This window comes from Chelonoidis abingdonii, chromosome 1, assembly GCF_003597395.2.
Source record: "Chelonoidis abingdonii isolate Lonesome George chromosome 1, CheloAbing_2.0, whole genome shotgun sequence".
In the NCBI taxonomy this organism is placed as follows: domain Eukaryota; kingdom Metazoa; phylum Chordata; order Testudines; family Testudinidae; genus Chelonoidis; species Chelonoidis abingdonii.
In genome coordinates, this window is record NC_133769.1 from 306,283,471 (window position 1) to 306,290,563 (window position 7,093).

Below are 7,093 nucleotides of genomic sequence, written 5' to 3' on the forward strand. Positions count from 1 at the left end.
AAAACAACAGAGACTGCCGCCCCTTGCAGAATGCCGCCCCAAGCACCAGCTTGGAATGCTGGTGCCTGGAGCCGGCCCTGATCATGATGGTCCCTTCTAGCCACTCTAAGCCATAATTTCCCTGGGGCAACATATTCTGGTTCCAAGCAGGGGTAAGATGTACAGGTTTAAGTTACAGTATTGCCTGTCTAATCTAGGGATTTGCACTGCTGCAACTACACACATGCCTGAAATCCCGAGGGTTGATTATGGCTACAAATTTCAAAAGCACCTAAAGACCAGATTTTTAGAAGGGGGAAGGCACCTAAACAGCCAGCTAGGTGCCTAAGTTTCCACCAGTCAGCATTTTCAAAGTAGCGTAAGCAAAGTTGCCACCCTACAACTAAAGAGTGGCTTGGAGCCCTAGCTCAAGGCAAAATCCTAGAGGCCTTCAAGCATTTGAATTAGATGGATGATGCTTATGTTGCCAGCAGGAATTGGTCCTGTAGATGTATTCTGAGCACACCGAAGACCTGCAGCCCCTGCAGCAGGAAGAATGGATACAGGATACTCATAGGTTGAGGGGCAGCACAACTCCTTCAAAAATGGCTGCCTAGGGTACACAGGAACATGTGGCATGAAACTGAGAGAATTGATCATGAGCAGGAGACAGAGAGAGAGTTGTGGCTCATAGAACTTGGGTTACTTAAGCAGCTGACTTGGTTTAGGTGCCGACCTGCAGGAAAGGGTTTGCAGCTTAGGATCCTGAGTAGAGGAAAGTGCCCATTTCTGGCTCATCAGTGAGATGAGCCAGGCTAACTGCTGAGGCACATAAGTCCCTCTTCTCACTCTAGTATTTTACTCTTGACTAGCTTAGGTAGCTCCCTGCTCAGCTGTCTTGCTTCTGAATTTTTTGTCTTAAGTGCTTAGCTACCTCATGAACTCTATAGGGAGCCTTAATGGCATGAAATCACCTAACTCAGGGCTGGAAAATTCACTAGGAGGCGGCCACCAAGGGTTTAGATATTGCTTCACTCAGCCAGGCAAAGCCTAAATCCCTTTAACAATGCAGGCCTAAGTCTCATTTTCAAGTGACTAGGGCACTTAGGGACAGATTTACAAATTTATTTAGGAGCCTAAAGATACAGATAGGTACTCAGTGGGATTTTTCAAAAATATATAGGCACCTAGCACCCAAAGGGAAGTTCTGAAAGTTCCAATAGGTGCCGATCTGCATCTTTATGTTCAGAAATATATTTGAAATTCTGTCCTTCAGTCACTTTTGAAAATGGAATTCAGGCTCCTAAGTTATATAGGCACTTTTACATAATATACCTGTTTTCTTTCTATGGCTTAAAACCAGCAATGCTAGATGTCTAAGTCTAGGCAGGCAACCCAACTGATTGCTTCAGATGATACTGAGTGGATGGTAGAGAAACAACCAGGATATGATCATTTGGGACACTGTCTGATGAGGTGTTCCATAGTTTGAAGCATGTTTATGCAATCACAAATAGATTGTGTCTCAGTTTTCATTTATGGAGGTAGTAGGTGCATCTTCCACGTGATAACTGGATGTGGTACTAAGTGGACCACATTTTCCATGGGAGTGAAAAGCCACTGGGTCTTCAATGGGGTGTTTGTTTGGGATGTTGGCATCCTGCCCCCTTGCTTGCCATTGATCTTTGGGGAAAAAACCCATGTCTTCAAGTTTTTGCACTGCATGCTAGAAAGATTTGCTGGATTTGAGTCAGAATCTCAGTATGTTATGTAGGTCTTCATATGCATTGCAAGATCCTTGTTCCCTTGAATACAACGGGATTCCCGAAGGATTCACATGTCACAACCAATTTCAGTGGGCATCAGTATGGGATGCTCTGGTTGTGGCATTGATTTTACAGTGTCTGTAATGATCTGCATGGAGATGTTGAGAACTGACAAATAATGTGTGGGAGCTATGTATCCAGACAGGTAAGCAGTATTTCGCAGTAGAGTAGAAAAGGGACAGTGAAAATGTCCAGAGAGTTTTTGCATTGGTTCCACAGGTCATTCCTGACAATTTCTGAAAGAGATTTACATGCATCTTTATTTTGTCTTGTTATTTATTTGGGGAGCTGGTGGTGTATGAGGCTTCAATTTAATGTCACCCCACAATATTTTGAGGGAAGCTCAGGTCTTATCTGCAGGACACAGAAGTACACATACTGTTCTGCCCTAGCTTTCATGTTGTTTAGATAAGATGCTGAGAACACAATCTTAGTGAGGTTTGGTTTTAGCTCCCAATATAAGTAATATTCTTCTGTGGTTTTAAAGTCCTTGGTTAGGATTTGTTCTATGGTAAATAAATGCCATACCTGTCTAGCCAGTGTAGCGTTATCAGCATAAACACATTTCTATAATGATGTCTGAGGAAAGTCACTGGTGTAGATCAGGACTGGTGTTAGGACTGATCCCTTTGGAAGCCACTGTTGAGAGTGCATGGCCTGCTGACCTGGATACTAAGGAAAACACAAAACCTGTTGTGGTCCCTGTCTTGTTCATTGGCCCAGTATGAATTTGTTTCAGCTAGGGGAGACCTGCCTTGGGGCATTTTACACAACTTTGGGAAACTTTATACCTGAGGCTCTTCTGTGTGCTCTGCTTGTGAGTCATTGTATATTCACCTTACACCAGACCCACTCAGACAAACCATCAGGAACAAGGTTTTATTCTGTAAAGAATCACATAACAAGATTACAGTCCAGCAGCCTCCTTTCTGCTTTCCTGCCACATACTCCCAGTTTGAGTCAATACTGAAACTTCCAACTGGGAGGGGCAGAGGGTACTTCCTGGCAGGAACTAGGAAATTCTCCCAACATGCTGCAGTTTGTAGTCCACAGCTTGTGGTTCCCATGGCTGCTGCTAGCGAAGCACACTGGATCTCGGTCTACACTATGACTGATCAGAACTTCTCAGAGGAATTTTATGATTCCGTTGCATGGGATAATTTTGGTGGCTTTCAGGGGAAGGGCATTCCTCTGTACAGTGTCATAGACAGCAGATACATCTAAAAAAGCTGTCCTGGTGATATGTGTGTTGGTAAAGCTAATACTTGATCAGTGCAGCTGTAGCCTGGTCAGAAACCCCTTTGTTCATTCAGTAACATTGTTTGTAAAAGCAGCATGATCCTTGCCGGTAATATTTTCTCCATTAACTTGTATGATTTGCAGAATAGTAATATGGGTGACTATGGTGAAGGATTATTGGTTGAGTTCCTAGGCTTGGCAATGGAAATAACCATAGCCTCACACCAAATCCTTGGAATGAACTCTGAGGAATGGATATCGGAGAACAGTACTTCCAGCCATTTCCATCCCTTGGGCCTGATGTCTTTAGAAAATTTTTGAACGACACCATCAGGTCCTGCAGGTTTCACAGCTTTCATGAGTTCGTAAGAAGCATTCTTGTGACTCCATCAGCTGAGACTTCATGGTTTCAGTGTTTCACTCAGTTTGCAGCCCCACGCAGACACAATAATTACTCACTCCAGATGCAAAGCTTGGTTAAGTCCAAAGCATCAGTCATCTTCATTCATCTTTGATGGAGGACTAATTCAGTAACTCTAGTATGGATGTTGCTGTGTTTGTTTCATAAGACATTTGATACTCCTTTTAACAGTCTTTCTGTCTCTGGTTTTCAGCATCCTGAAAGACTGTATCCTTTTCAGTAGGTGCAGGAGATGTTTTTTCTTGCAGCATTTGAGATGAGCCAGGTGAAACAATCAACATTTTTGGGCTTTGGTGGAATTGCATCAATGATGGCCTCCATTTTCACAGTGAATCCTGGACAGTTTACCTTTTGAAAGGTCTATCATCGTTTGGATGATGACATGATTACTAGAGTACAATTCCAATCCACACTGACTGGGCAAAAAATTGCCAAGAATGGTTCTGGAGGTGTTCTGAAGGATTCTGGACTGGTCTTTGCTGAGAAAACAGAGATCTGGGTTGTAGTCTCTATTCCAGCAGACAGAATGGAAAGGGCCTCTGTCTTTTGCAGCAAAAGAAAGATTTGTGTCTTTGTTTGATGCCCATTCTGCCAGTGCCTCTCCTGCAGCATTGTTACTATTATAGCCACACAACATGTGATGGCTACTGAAATCACTGGATTATATATATAGGCAGGTGATATATTGTGGGTAATAGGCTGGGGGGGCGGGGCGTGAGGGGGAAAGGCCAGTCTGTATTCACTGGTTTATACAAGTTAACTACTGTTATCTTGCAGATTCTTATTGTCAGAGTGATCAGGCCAAAGAATGTTCTGGAGCGATGAGGAAACTGAGGCAAAGAAATATATGTAGGGTTTATTATTTTGTATGGAATTGTGTCTGTCTCATTCTATGAAAGAGCAATAATGTGTTGTACTTTGTATGTTATAAACTACCACATACCACCAGAGAGAGTTAAACTGTAACCCCAAAAGCTCAAACTTTTGGTGGGATTCTTACAGAGGTTGTGTTTAAACTATTGGAATATCTTGGGGAGGTGAGTGCTGGGGTATCCAAGGCTGGTGGGCTTAGGGGCTCCATTTCTGTAAACGAGTAACAGACTGTGGATCGGTACCCAGGAAATGTGCCGGGGAGTCCAAGGGAGCTTAAATCCCCTGGGAATCCAGAGGCTGGTATTCCCCTTGCATCAATCTGGTGGGCTGCCAGCAGGAGGAGACCAGCCAGACCACTGACATTTTCATGTAAATAATTAGAGTCTTTGAGGAGTGTTCAAATGCCTGACTGGTTGACTGGCCAGACATTTAATGTTGTATCAAGAGCCAAAATTTGGGTCTGGCGCTGTTGCCTATGTGCTTATTCTTATTAAAGTCTATGTACATCTTTGCATGCACAAAGAACATCGTATGCTTTATTGGCAATCATGTAAACCAGGATATTGATAGAAAATAGGAATATATGTGGAGGGAAATTTGTTAAAGATAGGTAACCATGTTTCCCAAGCACATTTTCCAGAAGAAATAGTGTAAAATAGCTGCACACAGTATAATCTATACTAGCAGTTCAATAGCTTATAATGTATGCCCTGCCAGATTGGTCAAATGTACTCTACATGTGCTCTCAACAAATTGCTCAATTAGATTCTGAAGAACATTGACAGAGACAAGATATTAATATCAACTTCAGCATTAATTATAGCCTGCAAAGGTCACAGAAAAAGTTTTGGAGCAGAGTTTGACAAGTTTACTCTACAAGTGAAAGGTTAACAGAATTATTTAAAAAATGAGCCAACTGAATTTAAAACTGCTGAATGTACACATAAGACCATTAGAAAATATTTCCACCAAAACAATATTTTAAGATACCTTTTCATGTTTCCTTCCTTCAACAACTTTGGCAAAGCTCTCTACGGGGCATGGAGTGACTGGTCCACATGCAAACTTCAGCATATCTTTTACTGGAGACATTAGTAGCCTCTAAGTTCTCGACACCATCGATGGGCCAGGGAACTTTGCTGAGTAGATCATAAGCTTGATTTTTGCAAAAGTTTAATGTTTTTTTCTGTATAATATTAATATGCATCTCTACATTTTTAATTAATTTATCTAGCTTTCTAGGAAAACCTATGAAATAGATCCCTAAAACCAGTTGCTAAGATATCAGCAAAGCTGACCCCCCCCAATACAAAACACTTCATTCAATGAAAACTCTTCTGCCCCAATAAAGATGAATCTTCATTAAGTTCTCAAGACCTTCTCACCTCACAGCCTTGGCAGAAAATACAGAATTTGCAGTGTGCTCTGAAGGTCAATATCCCACATTATTTTGGACAATGGATGGGAGTTGATTCCATAGTCCAGGGTCCCTCATTTGATCTACCTCCCTCTCTTCTAAAAGAAGAGGACTCCAGTTCACCCAGTTGAACTGATTTTGAAGCATGTATTACATGGGAAGAGAAGTGGTTTGTTACGTATGTTACTCCCAGGCAATGTAGATCTTAAAACATCTTAAATTCCACCCTCAAACTAATAGACAGCCAAAGAACACTGGTGTCATGTGTTTCTGGTGAGATAAAAAATTTAACAAGCAGGCTACTGCCTTCTGTGACAGCTTCAGTTTTGGAGTTGGCTTATTACATAGCCCCATATTGAGTGCACTGCTGCCATCTTCTCTTAAGGGGACAAATTGCATGGATCCTACAGCAAAGTCTGCATCTGAAAGAAACAGAAAATGATAGTCATGCACAAATAGAAAAAAGCGTCCTTGGACACTGCTGCTATATGATCATTTAACAGGGTTTGAGGATCCAACATGCTTTCCAGCCTGTGAAGCTGAGTAACAAAGGCTGGGCATACACTCTCAGTAAGAGATGGAGTATCATCCTCCCTGTATCTTCTGGTTATCCTTAAACTACCAGCATCATCTCAGCATAATTGAGGTTAAGTTTCAGGTAGCTAGCCTTGCTCCTGCAAACACAGGTGTTCAGTGGCAACTACCAGCAACTAGTAAGATTAAAATATAGAGGTAAGTGCCATCTGCTAACTATAAGTCCCAAAGCTCATCTCTCCTTGATAACTCATCTAATGGTGCCATATATACACTGAATGGGAGAGGAGACAAACTGGAATTACAGAGTAAATTATACCTCCCTGTATCAGGTTTGAGCATTGCTCTCCTAAACCCAGGGTTGTGAGTTCAATCCTTCAGGGGGCCATTTAGGGAACTGGGGTAAAAATAAAACTATGTGGGGATTTGTCTTGCTTTGAGCAGGGGGTTGGACTAGATGATCTCCTGAGGTCCCTTCCAACCCTAATATTCTATGATTCTAACCTAAATTTCCTCACCTGCAAGGGAAGTTTACCCAAAGGAGAGAGAAGGTGGTGTTTTGGCTGCCATCCTCCTTTGGAAGCACAAGGTGTCTTGAACTTGTTAGAATGTGCTGGAGGCTGCCTGGGGAATGTATTAAATCACTGTATCCCTAGCTGCCTTAGTGAGACCAATTTCTCAGCCCACACTTATCAAATTTTGAACTGAAGTTTTGCATGGTTTCCCCTCATTGATTTAACATTTTCCTACAAATGAGACTCGGTCCTGCAGCCTTTATTCCTACTGAACTGCCATTCAAATTAC

The 7,093-nt window shown here is 42.2% G+C and overlaps 1 long non-coding RNA gene across 3 annotated transcripts in view; it reads left to right on the plus strand.

Moving 5' to 3' along the window:
• Nucleotides 1-4,319, plus strand: part of LOC116815133 (uncharacterized) — a 61,172-nt gene extending 56,853 nt beyond the window's left edge. For all 3 annotated transcript variants that reach the window (XR_012655250.1, XR_004371411.1, XR_004371412.1), the window contains one exon: nt 4,243-4,319. This is a non-coding gene — a long non-coding RNA (uncharacterized LOC116815133). The remainder of the gene's footprint in view (nt 1-4,242) is intronic.
• The last annotated feature ends 2,774 nt before the right edge of the window (nt 4,320-7,093 follow it).